Here is a 16,218-nt window from a genome sequence, read left to right on the forward strand (position 1 = left end):
CCCACATGAAAAGAGGGGAGCAATCCTTTGCATATATTAGATAGGGGCTTGTCCAAGGTATCATCCCTTTTTCAAGAGCCGAGGTGTAGAGGGCAACCGGTTGAGAACCAACTGAGCATAGAAGGCATGTCTAAGCTGTAAGTATCTAAATAAATAAGCAGTAGGGAGGTCAAACTGCTGCTTAAGGTCTTCAGTTCTCCCCCTACACAGATCTGTTCAAGTTATTAAATGCCAGACTTGTGAATCAGGTATTGAACCGAATTCTGGCAAACCTGGGTCAAGCCATAATGGAATATGTTGGGAAATGTGTCCCAATGGAACAGGCTGTCTCTCCTAGGCTACTGTCCAGGCTCCCAGTACAGTTTTCATTGCTACCGTTCAGAAAAGAGGAGCAGTAGGACCCCGGTTTTAAGAGGTTTCATAAGGCCTTGTATGAATCCAAACAAAAAGCTTCCAAAACCACTGAAGTGTTAGACTCATCTGCCATCAGCCAGTTATGAGCATGCGTAAGCATGGCTGCTAAAATATTTATAAAGATCAGGACAAGCTAAACCACCCTGAAGCCATGGCCGCTCTAGTTTCATTAATGTGAATTGTGGCTGCTGCGAACCCCAGAGGAAGGAAGTCAGGCTAGAATTTATACGTTGGAATTACGTCCTATGGATCCATCCAGGGGAATGTTTAAGTACATACAGAATAGCAATCAGTATTTTCATTTTAAAGAGATTAACTCGACCCACTAGGGAAGGGAGATTGGCCCAAACTTTCAATTTGGTAGTCATCTGTTGTAACAATGGGACCATATTTAAAGTACAGTAGTCTGAATAGGAAGGAGAGATTACAATACCCGGATATTTAATCTTATCTGTCCATACTAGGGGGAAATCAGGGTCTGCCAATCGGTTTACTTCGGAGTCTATAAGTAGACTTTGCAATTTTCCCCAGTTAACCTTAAGTTCGGAGTAGTCAGAAAAAAACAGAAATATTATGCAAAGCCTCCTTAAGGGAGGGCCCTTGATCATGTAGAAATAGGATAAGATCATCCGCATACATGACTAGCTTCTCGATTAGGGCTCCTACACGGATACCAGTCACAGCCAGAACACCCCTGAGTGGCGTGGCTAAGGGTTCCTTCATCAAGCCAAATAATGTTGCGGATAATGGATATCCCTGCCTTGTACTCCTCTGCACCGGTAAGGATTGCCACCCACCTTAATTTGAGCCGTTGGGGATGTGTTTTTTAATCATCTTCCTGAATTCCTCCCCAAACCCCATAGTTTCCAAGACAGAGGACATATAAGGCCAGGCCACTGAGTCAAAGGCTTTGTCATTATCCAATGTCCCCAACACTCTAGTGGAGGACCCATTAAGGGGCAACGCTACATTTGTAAACACATTGTGTAAGTTAACATCAGTGGACTTTCCGTGCATAAAACCAGCCTGGTCAGAGCTGATCAAGGAAGGGAGGATCTTCACTAGTCTAGTGGCTAGTATTTTTATCAAACTTTTGAGATCATAATTTAACAAGGAAATGGGCCTATAAGAGACACATTTGGACCAATCTTTCCAAGATTTGGGGATTAGGACAATGTGAGCCTGGTACATAGAGGGGGGTATTGCCATTTGTGTTTTGCAATCTGAATAAAGGCAGAGGTGTCTAGGTGCAAGGTCAGCTGCGTACATCCTGTACTATTCTCCAAGAATACCATCTGTGCCCGGTGTCTTATGACCAGGGAAACAAAGTATAGCTTCTTCAATTTTTTTGAGTGTAATATCATTGTTGAGTTCTCCTGCCTCATCAGAACACAGCATGGGTAAGTTAGATAGATACTCCCAGACAGCAGCACTGGCAACACTAGGAGCTGTAGCATATAAGCGACTATAATAACCTTTACATTCCTGTTGAATTCTAGAAGGGTCAGAGGTCAGAGTGCCATCATCACAACAAATAGTTGATACTACTGTTTGAGTCTTAGAGTCTGCCACCAGATTTGCAAGCAGTTTCCCATTCTTGACCCTGGACTCAAAGACCCTACCAGCCAAGGAGCGTAGATATAAGTGTGTAGCGGTCAGGTGTAAAGACAATTCTCGCCTTGCCTGTGCTAGATGGCTGTAATTATCCAGAGTCAGGTCTCAGAATAGGCCTCCTCTGCTTTGGCTTCACATTCCTCCAACTGGTGGATCTGAGAAGAGAGTTCAGTTCGAACTGTTTTAATAGCAGAGATGTATTCTTCACATATGTGGGCTTTAAAAGCATCCCATTCCATAAGTGCTGAGGCAGACACCTCATTGAATTCCAAGTATTGCATCATTTTAGGAGCAATAAGTTCCCTAACCTTCTGGTCCTGTATCCACTTAGGCGCCAAGTACCAGCAGCTGGGAGACTTAGTATTTGCTAAAGAAACACATATCTGTAGCGGAGCATGGTCAAATAGGATACATCCTTAACTGAGGCTAAAGCACGGGCATTACCAAAAATTAGATCAATCCTAGAGCCAGATTTGTAAGTAGAGGACAGACATGAATAGGTCTTAATTAATGGGTTCTTTCACTGCCAAAGTTCAGTATAATCAAAGGTCTGAGCCCAATGAATTAAATCAGGTAAATGAGCTCGATAAGGGTTGGAGGAATCTAATTGTACATCTAGTATGGAGTTAAGGTCCTCAGCAATATGTAGATTGAAGCAAAGTGGGGCCAAATGCTCATAAACTGTTTACAGGACCTGATTGTTAAAGGGAGGAGGAACATATACATTGATAAAAGCAAATACCACAGCATTAATTTCCAATAACAGGATGATGTACCTCCCTCCAGGGTCAATGATAATGTGTAAAACCTTATGTGCCAGTGATTTGTTCAAAAGAATTGCAACACCCATGGCATAACATGAATAGGTAGCGTGGAATGCTTGCTGTACCCAGGGTCTACGTAAGGCTAGGATCTTACTACCTAAGAGGCAGGTTTCCTGCAAGATAAATATGTGAAGTTTATGATGGTTTAGATATTTAAGCATTAATGCTCTCTTAAATTTGTCGTTAAGACCCCTGACTGTCCACAAAATTTGTTTAAACTCCATAACCAATAAAGAGTGAGAGGGAGGCACACCAGGGTGTTGGTCTGGCAGGGAGTCACGCCCACCAAGATTGGAAGGGAGATGCCAAGTCAAACTTCCTTAGCTAAACATACAATATTTAATAAAGTGAGATGACCCTATATAGAAGTATTTAATGAGTGTACTTTAATGTACATAATATCATTTCAAACACCCTACTGACCATGAGACCCCCAACTGTAAACTGGTCAGTTTAATTCCCACAACAAAAACTGTATTGAAGTTTGAGCCAAGTAAGAAAATTCTCACATAGAGAAAGTGCCACTGAAGCGAGCTAGGGCAGTTAATAGTCTTGTAGTGTAATCCATGTGTCTCTGTGTGTTCGTTCCCAAACTACAGGAGCCCAAGGCATAAAGGATAGTCTAAGAGGAGGAGTGGGTTGCATAATTCAGATTATTCAAAGAGTCAGGTGTTCCCAGGGACATCCGCAAGTAGGGACGTCAGAGGGCTCACCAGCAGCCAAATACAAATAATAAAGCTAATAATAAGGGCAGGGGCGCAAGAAAAAAATAAACAGGAAACAGGTGATGCACTCCGCAGTAAGGTTATTGGAACCAGATATGAGTAACTGGGCATAAGTGGCACCACCATCAAAAGTGATATTCAGAATTCACATTAATGAAAAACAATTATCAGAGCGAAATGCCCAGGACTTACTGCATCATGATAAGCCAGTTGTCCGACTCGGCCGGGGCATCAAAAAATTTAATTCCACCCTCATGCTGGATCTGCAGGCAACTTGGGTAAAGCAGACTGTATTTGATGTTGCATTACCACAGACAGCAACGAACATCTGTAAAGGTCTTGCCCCTTTTTTGAAGTCAGGGACAAAATGAAGAATTGCCATTTGCAGATTCTGATGATTCCTTGCTTCTGCGAGGATACGGTTTTGGTCCCAGTAATTTAGAAACCACACCAGAAATGGGCGAAGGGGGGCCCCTAATTGTCAGGCCACCCACAGGAACCTGATGTGCCGGTTTAGCCACATATGTGGTGGAGACATCAGAAAGATTCAGGAGGTTTGAAGAAGGCTTCTGCAAACTCCACTGGGCTTTCACCCTCCACCCTTTCAGGGAGGCCAAGAGCACAGACATTATTGCTTCTCAACTGATTTTCCGCATCATCTGATTTTGCCACCAGAAGTTTAACAATTTGCTGTAACTCTGCAATCATGGTCGCCTGTTGTCCCGTAGGGTCCTCCGATTCTGTGAGAGGGGCCCTGATCCTATCCAGATCATTCCTAATCAGGTTGCACTCCTCTGCCAAATGATCTATTCTGACCAGCAATTAAGCCTTGCTGCGTTCAATCGCCACGATCAAAACGGTATCTTCTACCAGCAACTGGCTACGCGATGGCGCCTGGGGCTCCACTGCAGAGGCTTCCTCCATGTCTGCAAGGAGAGCCTGGAGCTTCTGAGCCAAGATGGAACCAGAGTAGCGGCTGCCGCCTTCCTTTCGCTCGGCTGAGCAGTGGAGGAATGCTGCTTGGATGCCATCGAGCGGACTGTTGTGCTGAGAGGAACCTCAGGCACTGGGAGTGCAATGTATATCATTCCAGAAAGGCTGAAAAAAAGACACAGGATAGGAGCAGGGTCACGGAAGCTCCACAAAGGCACATCCGCTCAGGTCTACATCTGGTTGCACCCCTAAGAACATTTACTACAACCTTTATTACCCCAGGACTGGTTGTGGTTTTACAGAAATTACATTGGAATTATGTGAAGTGAGCATTTTAGACATCAACAGTAGTTAGACTAATTCTTTATCCGATTGCTTAAATCTTGTCTTCTGTGCAGAAAAGGTACTAAATATTTGACCAAGTTATAAAAACATGGACATGTATTTATTGGACTGACGAATAATTTGATTTGCTTGAAGCCAGACCAGAAATTACAGTATGATTTTGGTATTCTGAAGAACAAAGTAACTGGCAGTTGGTGTCTTTTAATTCAAAATCATAATATTTCTTGCTTTTAATGCTCAATTCAACAAGTTCAATTAGTTCCAGTTCTACAACAAATCCTACGTCTAGATGTGATTTCAACAGTTAAAGTGGAACTATGGGCAAAGTAAAAAAAATACATACAGGATGAGGACTGTCAAAATGAGGCGCCCATTTACTTTTTTGCAGTGCATTAACACACCTCATGTCATGCATTGACATGCAGTCCATTAAAGCAGCCTGTAGTGCTTACCCTCACAGGAGTCACTGATGATGATGGGTTCTCTTACAACTCTTAAACCTGATCAGTCCCCACTGACATGCCTGCTTATAGGTAGAAGGCCATTCGCACCTGTGTAATATAAGCGTTACTATGCTATCACTCCATAACACTACACAGGAAATAGGTCAAACAGCTGGTGGTGGATTAAATGGATGTATTAAAGTAATGCAGTTAAAAAAGGCATAAATTAATGAACAGGCAAACAAACAGATCTCAGTATGCTGTACCAGATAGATGGGTATTAACCCATAAGCTGGCAATAAATTTTACTATAGCAGTATTAAACCAAACTATAACTGGTACATCAACTCGTTGTCATCAACTAACCCAAGAAGCTCAGTGCTAGCTGGCTTTTGTTGGGGCACTTCTGTAGGTGGTGCATGTGTAGCTGTCCCTTAAATAGGCTAGTGGGCTGCCAAACAAGAGGGAGTCTCTACTTCATTAACTGTGTCAGTGTTGAGACAAGCATGGATGTTCACAGCACTGCTCCTGGTACACAGGGATCCAATTCAGGGATAGCGGTCTGCAGTCCTCTGAAGTCAGGTCCCACAAGGTTCAGTATCTCTTCTCAGATCCTCACAAGGCTCACCAGTCTTAGCAGCTATGATGTAGGCACTCACGGGAGTGGATCTCTAAGCTCTGGTTCCAAGGCACAGCAAGTGATCCCTCTGTGGCTCAGTCCTCAGGCTCCTGTGGACACAGATCAAGCATCTGGTCTCTGTACAGGCTCAGCAACACATCTGTGCAGCTCGACTTCCTCTCCAGAATGCCCATGAAAAACTCCTGTCTTGCTCCTCCTCTGCATGCCAGGAAAACTGGATGCTGTAGTTTTGTAGCCATTCACCTCCATGGCACAGCACTCCCCCTGGACTACATTTCCCATTGTCCTTAGCAGCTCCTGAGCTGTCCTCCCACACTGATTGGCTGTGGTCCGTGGTGTCATGATGGAGGCAAAGCAGAGGAAATGGACAGAACACACAAAATCTGCACTGCATTTTTTTTTAACTGTAGTTCTTTGCTGCAACTTAAGCTACAGTCTAATCATTGATAATGACTTGCAATTTACAATAACAGATGCAATAAGGTGTTACAAGGCTTATTTAGGGGCTCACTTAAAAATGGAGGACTCCTCCAGGAGGCTTGAGAAAGGAGTGCCCTGCCCAGAAACATGTAGCCACGCCTATTTACGTGACATACCATCATGGCTGCCAGGTCGGCTCATTACACTTGCTTGCTATACACTGTGGTTATCATCTATGTGATATACAGATACAGTTTGCTGCTCCTGCTGGTTCTTCTTGATGTTCACTACAGCTGGGTACACACTGACAGTTTTTTTTTCTTTTGTTCAACCAGCAGGTTGAATGAAAAGAAAACTGATATACCCTGTACCAGCACAAGCAATGTTGGTGCGGTGATCTTCCCTGCTGTTTTGTTGCAGCCATTGGCTGGAAGCACTGATCGAATGCTGGTTTTCCAGCATGTCCCTTCGAAAGTAGGCAGTGGTAAGACCGGCTTCCATCAAACAGACAGAACTTGGCTGGTTCCTGCTGAGCCAACCAATTTTTGGCCAGTGTGTACTGTACTTTAGATGACTTCCTGGCTAAAAACTACCTTACATCAGATTCACCCAGAGAGGGCTGCTGTCTCACCATCAACCACTCGGAAGGCTGCCACCTGCTGGAGGTTTATGAATATTCTTTTTAATACATTTTACAAGTGAGTGCAATATTTCTTTTTCATTGCATTTTTAATAAATGCTACACTTAGGTAGCAGCACCTTCCTCTCAATTTTCTTCTTCTTGCTATTACATGGTTTGTTGGCAGGAGCCTCCTCAGATCCTGCTCGGAAGAGAGACTGATGACTGCCATAATGTAAACTACATGCCTATCTGTTTTTATATGAATGCTTTTCAAGGACTGAACACATTTTCTTTTTATGTCATTGATTATTCTGTGTTAATTCCCACCCTTTGGCTTTTGCACTAGTGCTCTGTTCTTGCACCTGGGTATGCACATACATACTTGAACATGTTTTAGGGTGTTAGTGTTTTTTGTGATTGTATTATTCACTCTTGTCAGCACATGAACTGATGCAACAGCCTGATATCAGGTCAAATTCAGGTACTTAGAATGCTTACTTAAATATACATTTAAAATGTAAAAATGATTGTGAATCTGCATTTATTTGTGCCTTTCATATATGCCCAGAGTTTCACTTCCATAGCACATTTGAAGGTTTACCTTAAAAAAAATGAGTTATATGGAGTCAAGAGTCTGCCCATCTCTCTATCCTATTGTTTGTAATATTTCTATCAAATTTCATCCCATGTAGATTTGCCTTTATCACCTTCTGTAAATAACCATAATGCACTAAAAAAATAATAAGAAAATAGATGCATATTGAAGTCGCAAATAGGCTTACATTTTTCCCATGAGCCATTGACTTGTAATGGGGGGTTGGGGATCTGTTGAAAGAATAAGTCTTGTTTTACATAAATGAAGTGCAGATATAATCAAGTTACTTATACGTTCCGGGCCCTATCTGTGATTTAGGGCCAAGTGATGGAAAACCAACAGAAAGGGGATTGTCATAAATATTTATAAGGTCCTTTGTGCATAGTAACTCTAATCGCAAGGGAGCTCAGCTCCATTTCTTGCCGGGAGAGAGGAAATGTCTGTGAACTGGCAAGAAAACAAACCGATGGATAAATCACAAGATTCTTGGGGCAAAGTGTACTCAATGGTTACTATCTTTATGCAGATTTTAAAGAGAAGTGGTTAGCCAATTGCACTGCAAGCCAGGACAGCCCAAGGACCAACATTACCCAATTTGCTATGCTTTATCACCCATCACCCAACCCCAAGTAACCTCTCATTTGGTTAAAACTGAACTCCAGGTAAAAATCCTAATGCACAATTAAAATAAATATATATGGTCTGTCTTACCCACCAAAATGTTTGTCAATAGGATTCAGAGTTCCTCTGCCATTGGATCCTGGGTGTCCACTGCTGGAGCAGCATAGCATGGTCCAGAATACACCCAAGCTTGCTAAGAGGTCAAGAAATAGGTATCAGTACAATAGGTCATTATTTTGGTTCTTAATTTTCTTATCCTTTCAGTAAGCTTACAGTGTTAGACTAACAGCACTGTGCAAATCACTAGAATCTTGTTCACTCACAGTGCTGGTCCTCACTTTCCTACTCTCTGAGCCCTGCTGTACAAGGGATTGGGTAGCTAATATACAGATAGAGTCAAGGAACTATACTAGCTGTATTTAAAAATGCAGTAAATTACATGTACTGAATACAAAACTTAAAGACTAAGCCCACCTTTAAAAAAGAAAAAGTAAATACACCCATATTTTCAGGGAAAAAAATGTGCATTTATTATTTTTTGCACAAAGCATTGCAATTACAATCAGTGGATCAAGGGTGCCATTGGTTCCATACCGAGGTACGAGGTTTGGTTACAAAGCTGCAGGAAGAATGAATGGACCAAACGCGTGGTGATCACTGCACTTGTGTTGCATTAATAACTACATGTCTTTCTGTTGCAGTGACAGATAGGACTTGTAGTTTATTCATTCACAGATCTCTGTAAAGAAATGATGCAGCTGTGCAGTTGAAGCCACACACAGCCAGGCAAAGTTCCAAAAGTGACAGTCATAGAACAGGAGAACCTTACGATCCTGCCAGGGTTGGGATGGAGCATGGGGGGAGGCATTTTGAGGGTTATGAGAAGTCAGCTTAACAGCATGCTACATTACACCCTAAATATGGATTCAACATGTAACATAGTAAGAAAGGTGGTGTTAGCCTTTAATTGCTGAATCATGCAGTTAAGGGACTTTTGTCTTCCTCTGTATCAGCTGCACCTTACTGTATTGAAGGGGCTAGGGAGATTAAACATTTCTTAACATTTCCCTTACCTATCCAACACACTGAAATATTACTTTTGAGTAGACTGATCCTTAATGCAATCAATCAAGCCATACACGGCTCCAGTTGTATCCAACTACTTGTGAATCGGGTGAAAGTTGAGCTGTGGGTTTTTCTACTGGCACCACTTAGCTGGATAAAAGTTGATTTTCAAACTAATTTTGTCAGAGGAGCCGGACAGAAAATTGTTGGCCAAACAGTGACTGCAACCAAACAGCTGCAACCACCATTAAAGTATTTTGACAGCCGGGGGCTCCAGCTGTCAGAATACAATAGCCAGCAGGAAAGTTTCCTAGGTCATTGCTCTTCAGCATGAATGTGTTAGATTGTCCAGCCCACAGGCTGAATAAAAGCAATCTGTGCATGCATGGCTAGCTCAGGGAACACGAAAGAGGGACACTTGAGACAATAGCAGTGGCGTTCTACTGAACATTAGGGGGAGTATTCTCCAGACTAAATCTTTGTCTCGTCTCCTTATGTTCTAGGTTTATGTTCAGGCTTTTTTGCCTGGGGGGAATTTGTGGAAATTCCCACAGGAAAGTCTGAGCCAAGATCTATGGCCTGGTTGAGGTGAAGGTGTTACCACTGTGTACATTCCATATTTACACCACAATACGTTATTTCACTGGCAGACAGTACATATACAGGGTTCCAGTTCTGAGAAATGAGAGGCCTCTTCTCTCTTCCATTCAGGTAACTGACTCAGAAGATGAGTCTGGCTCCTGGGATGAAAGACAGAGGAGGCCAGGAAGACAAACAGATTCTGCAGGGATTAACAAGAAGAATTTAATGACCCTATGATTAGGATCGCTACATTTGGAAAGAAAGAAGACTGTCTGTGTGCTTTTTTTTTTTTTCCTCTGTAATCTTCTGGCACGCAGCATATGAAGGCCCGCAGACGCCTCCTCTCCTTCCCTCCGTCCTCCTAACTAGGTACTTTCAATAATTTCAGTTTAATGACATAATTAGGGCAGGTGAAGAAAAGGAACATGGAATTCCCCAAGTAAAAAGCACACGTCTCTTCCAAACACCCATCAATGTTATTTTCATTTCAGTGCCAGTACTCTGCAGTGTGCTCTAGGCTGTGCTTCTCTACAATCAAAAGAGGAGTGCTCTACAATAAAGGTGTTCAGTGATTGGATACATTCCCACCATCTGATTGCCAGCCATTGGACGGTGTAAGCTTTCACCATTTAAAATGCCAGTTTGTTGCAAAAGTCTTTTTATAGACTGTCAACAGTATGATGCTGTAAAGGGGTACTAGGAAAGGCAGGGGTTGAAGTGTTTCTAAAGTCAGAACTTTCTTTTTTGGTTTTGGATAGAGTAGGGAGTGTCTATTGCCCTTGTCATGTTTTATTTAGCTCCTATTGTTCTGCTGGGGAGATGTGAATGGAGATATCTCCAAAGTAAAGGTGAATCCCCTATAGGACTGCTGGGGCTAGAACAAATGCCCCATTGGAAAATTTCCCTTCACATCCTGTTCTGATGACAGTTGTAACATTTTTGATTTCCCATCACTTTTTTGTTTCAGTGACAATGGTCATCAGGACAAATAGATGGTGAATCTCCCTAGCAGGAACTCAGGAGCTAGACATGCACTGTTCAAATTTTATCTGGATCCAGAACAATCAACTAGAATTCACTCAACTGAAAAATCGAAGAAGCCAGGTGGCAAAATTATCAGTTGAGCAGTGCCTGCATCCAAATAGATAAAACCATAGAGATTACGGAAAGAAGCTCCAGTCCAAAACTGGATAAAAAAGTCCAAGTTAATTTTAGTTATTGGTAGAAAAAAAATCACAAAAGAAATCCAATATGTTTTGGGGACAACACCTCTCCCCCTTCATCAGGACTCAACACAGAAAAAAACTTTAAAGTCATTGTTTTTTCCCTGATGATGGGGGAGTGATGTTGCCCATAAAATGGGTTGGATTTTTTTTAATTATTTTCTTTTTTTTTTTACCAACAATTAAAATGATCTTGGACTCTTTCATCCGGTTTTGGCACTCCTTTCTGTATTTCTGTTATTTGAGCTACTGTTGGTTGCCCATCAAGGGAAGCCTTGCTGTGTGGAGCTGCCTCACCTGAACTATTGAGCTTGTGTGAAGTTTTCCTTCATCAGACTGCAATTGCAAGTCTAAAAATTCCCAGCGCCTTCAAGCTGGTCAGACATTTTTGCTTTGATTTAGGGCCAGTTCAGTCACGATATGCAGCGGATGTCAATGTTAACTCAATAAAATCCCAAATGCAGGTTACAAACACATTGCATTTGCCTGCACTGGATTGCATGGTACAATAGCACCATGTGACTTGGTTGCAGTGTGTTTTATAAAGTAGTGCATGCACTACTTTTGCTGCAGTCTGGTGCAATTTCAGCCCAGTCATATGAATGGGCTGAAAAAGCACTGCACCTGGATGGCGTATGAATCACACAGGAAAGCTGTCTGTGCCCCTGCTGGGTTTTTTTTTGCTGCTTTTTCTGTTTGTACTTGCAATCATTGTCACAGAGAAAGAAAAATATTGAAGATCCAAAATTGCCAATGTAACATGGAACAACTGTTCAGGCTACAACTGTTTTAGGAGTTGTTCAGATCTGCGGCTATCATTGCCTGCCTCTAACAAGTGACCAATGGTGGATGACTTTCCAGAGGATGCTTTTGGCAGGCAATGAGGGAGCAATATATCACCTCCTCCCTGAAAATTTCAACCCTTGGTGTCACAAATGCATTGTGGCACGGCCCCATTAACTTGAGTTGGTTGTATTCAGTGGCGGTACCACTAACCAAGTACGATATACCATTTAATTTTTGCTGTGGCAGCCTTGAGCCACTGCATCTTTGTTCAGGTGAGCCATTGTTGGAGGTAAAACTGTGCTTCCATTCTACTTTTAGTGAACAGAGTTGGATTCATTTGTGCCTTTTATATATATGGAATTCAGGTGTAATGATTCAGTTCTTGAGGGAATACTAAAAATGGAATAGATGGGGTTGCTGGGAAAGAGCCTACTCTGGGAGTTCCTATTTCTCCACGTTTATTTGATTTAAAAAAAAAAAAAACAGATTGAGTACTTAACTGGATGTGGAAAGCCCAGAGAAATTGTAAATGTGACAACAATGATTCATTTGACATCTGAGGACAAAGTGTTCTGTTCTGCAGTTTATCATGTGACACTAAATATGCCATTTACTTTATTACATGCAGAGAATGTAGGGTTGAGTATGTTGGACATACCACAACACATCTGTAGTTTTGTCTAAGGGATGTTATACGAGATATAAAACACTGTCCTCACTGTGGCAGGCTTCCTTCACGCTGTGCAACCAGTCCCCTGAAAACTCTTCTCTTGGCTGCCACTTGCAAACTGGCATCATCAGATATAAGGCAAGACCAATAGCTCTGCATTGTATATGAGGACAGTGAAGAATCGCCCAAAACCCGATGTCAGAAAGAAGAAGTGAATGCCCAAAGTCTGTTGGAGGGAAGATTAAAGTGGAGTTCCACCTGAGAAATAAATAAATAAAAGTCAGCAGCTACAAAAACTGTAGCTGCTGACTTTTAAAATACAGACACTTACCTGTCCCTCGGTCCAGCGGTGTCCTCACCATGGCTGGTTTCACCGGCCGTATTCTCTCCCTGGCACCGACATCTTCAGTGTGCGCATCTGGCTGTGACAGCTTGTGGCTTCACAGCCGGGAGCCCACTGTGCATGCGCGAGAAGCGCTGTGCTTTGTGAATGGCCCCACAGTTTTCTGGGAACTGTCACGTGTCCCAAAAGACTACGGGGAGGGAGGGGGGTAAGAAAACTTCCGCTTCCGATCACCTAGACGATCGCAGCGGAAGTGGGAGCAGGTACCTGTCAAATTCGGGTACCTGCTCCCCAAACGTGCCAATCCTTAATGGGGAGCGGGGGACAAAGAATTAAAATGGAACTTCCCCTTTTGGGTGGAGCTCCGCTTTAAGGTACGTATTACAGCTTATTCCTTTACCCCTAGACCTAATGAGCCTTAGACCCTTGTAGTGTGGGGGGGAGTTCCACTGCAAGGGCTTTTCGTAATTTCTGGAGCTCAGCTTCAATGCATGAGTGGACAGCAGCAGAAAAACATCCCCTCCACATACAAGATTGAACTCTAAAGCTGAAATTCAGTATGATCTTTAGAGCATAGTTATGATGGTCCAGCCTCACACAATGTAAGTATTCTTATCTCATATTTGAGGGACTGCTATGGAAGTTGGGAATCACTGAAGAAGTTGGTACTACTACAGGGATTGCCATAATCTTCCTAATTCTGTGAAAAACACAAGAAGTGATTCAACTGGCCTGCATCCACAAAAAACTAAAATATCATTATCAAACTGGTAATAAACCCAAAAGCAAACATTTGTTATATTGCAGTTTATCACTTCTTAGATGTGTTGGCTGCATTAGTTTTCTTTTTTTTTAAAGGCTTTCTTTCATTTATTTTTACCTGGTGATCCAGCTAATAAGTCTGTTTTTTAACAGAACAAGCTGTCCTGCAGATGTAGCATTTTATAGGATTGGGACAAACCATTTACTACTGACAGGGGTGCATACAATGATCAGATTTTATTTATTTATATAAAATCTTCTCTCCTAAAAACTGTTGATGTAACTGCTTATAAAGGGTTAGCTGGAGTTTGAATTTGATGTGCTCCTTCGTCCAGAGTGGGGGCAGTCTAATACCGAAGGTGTGTTACTGCCCAGATCACCAGGTGAAATCAGAGGGTAAAAAGCCGAAAAAAGAAATTTATTACAGCCACCACATCTAATGATTGATAACAGGGCCAAATAGAGCCTATATGTTCTGGGGGGGGGGGGCATAATGTCAACAACGTGACAGAGATGCAGGGAACCAGTATTCCCTGTTCACTCAGCATACTTCTGTACCATGAGTCCCACCCCGCAAATAACATCTGACAGATAGTGCAGATACTGCAGAGGCAGTGCAGGAGTGAACAGAGAGCACTAGCATGTATTATGCTGTCATTAGATTAGGATGATTAAACAGATCCTGTGCCTACTTATATCAAGTGTCTCTACATTGGAGTCCCTCCTTACATTGGTTGTCCCCATCAGTGTTCCCCCTTACATCAGGTGTCACCATAAGAGTGCCCCCTTACATCAGGAGTCCCCATTGGAGTGCCTCCTTACATCAACTGACCCATCAGAGTCCCCCCTTACATCAACTGTCCCCATCAGAGTCCCCCTTATATTAATTGTCCCTCATCAATGTACCCCTTACATCAATTTTCCCCACCAGAGTGCCCCCTTACATCATTTGTTTCCATCAGAGTTCCCCCTTACATCAGTTATCTCCATCAGAGTGCCCCTTGTTTCAGAGTGCCTCTTTGCATCAACTGTCCACATCAGAGTGTCCCCTTACATCAATTGCCCCATCAAAATGCCTCCCTACAGTAATTGCCCCATCAGAGTGCCTTAGGAATCAGTGAATGCAAGGGGGAGGGGAGACACAGCCCCCCCCCCAGTACCCCCCTAGATACAGGTCTGATTGGTAAACTGAAATTAAATTAAATGTTTTGGTTTTGGGTTTAATACCGTTTTAACCCCTTTCCGCCTCTGCCTTTTGGCTCTTTAGGAGAATCAAAATGCTGGTGTGTATTTCTAGAGAGGTTTTTTCTTTTTCTTGTGAAAGTGCATGTGATCAGCACAAGGCCAATCAGCACTGTCTAGACAGAGGTCAGGGGTCCTGCATCTTTCTAGAGCAGAATGAAAACTCCTCTTACAAGCTTTAAACAGTGCTCTGCTGGACACTGATAGAAGCCACAAGACTGCTCTAACTACTGATGAGAAAAGGTATTTAGCAGTTTATATTTACTAAAATAATTTCATTTCCATGTTGTGTGTACTGTGGGAGATCAGATATAGTGAATGCAGGGTCCTGGCTTTAGTATCACTTTAATCTCAGTATAAATACAGCTGTTCTGTGAAGCCCTCAGGGAGGTTTGTTATAGAACATTAGTGAACAGCATCATGAAGGCCAAGGAACACAACAGGCAGGTCTGGGATAAAGTTGTGGAGAAGTTTAAAGCACAGTTAGGTTAAAAAAAAATATCCCAAGCTTTGAACATCTCACGGAGCACTGTTCAATCCATCATTCGAAAATGGAAAGAGGGTTTAGTAACACTTTAAAGACTCTATAGAGAAGATACTGTATTAATGTAATGTATCCAATAACAACCTAAAGTACATAACCCAGAAACATCAGGTTCACATTACAGTTTGTCTCTTAAATGCTCATCCTCTTTCAGCTGTCAGTTTGTAAAAAAATGTTGGTGCAACCTAGATGCATGTAATGTACAATAGTGATGTTATCTCCATCCAGCGGCGGACATGCATACCACTTAGTTCAACGTCATGCCACTAGAAAGCATGCACAAGAAACCTGCGAGGGGGGCCCCAAGGTTTCGACTGCCTATAGGCCTCCACAGACTTTAACTCGGCACTGCATCTGAGTTCCCAACTCAATTCTCAACATTATTTTTACTATGGAGAAACCCAAAACAATGAGACTCCCTTCTCAGGCTTGGGAGATGTCTACTCAAGAGTGCTAAAACGTACTTAGCTCCATCCATAACTGCAGTGCACCTTTTGGATGGAATGAGCCTTTAAAGGCTTTCTTAGATTTCAGTAAGTTACAAGGCAACATTTGCTATAAGCCAAACGTGTAGTATAACAAGTAAGAAAAGAAGACATTGTGCCATTTTCTCTTGAACATTGTGTTTACACACATAAGCCAAGTTGTAGTAGGCGTATTGTTCTTAAAAAGCCATTTGTAGGAGTCTTTGCTACTGAACATTCTGCAATACCCACATAACAAGTAGACCTACTGCCAACTACAATGAGAGGCGGGGGGAACGGCGCACTGAGGTGAGCCACTGACATCTTCCTCAACATGTAGC

The sequence above is a fragment of the Staurois parvus genome, unplaced genomic scaffold, assembly GCF_062004578.1.
Source record: "Staurois parvus isolate SC_StPar_1 unplaced genomic scaffold, SC_StPar_1.0 ptg000160l, whole genome shotgun sequence".
NCBI lineage: Eukaryota > Metazoa > Chordata > Amphibia > Anura > Ranidae > Staurois > Staurois parvus.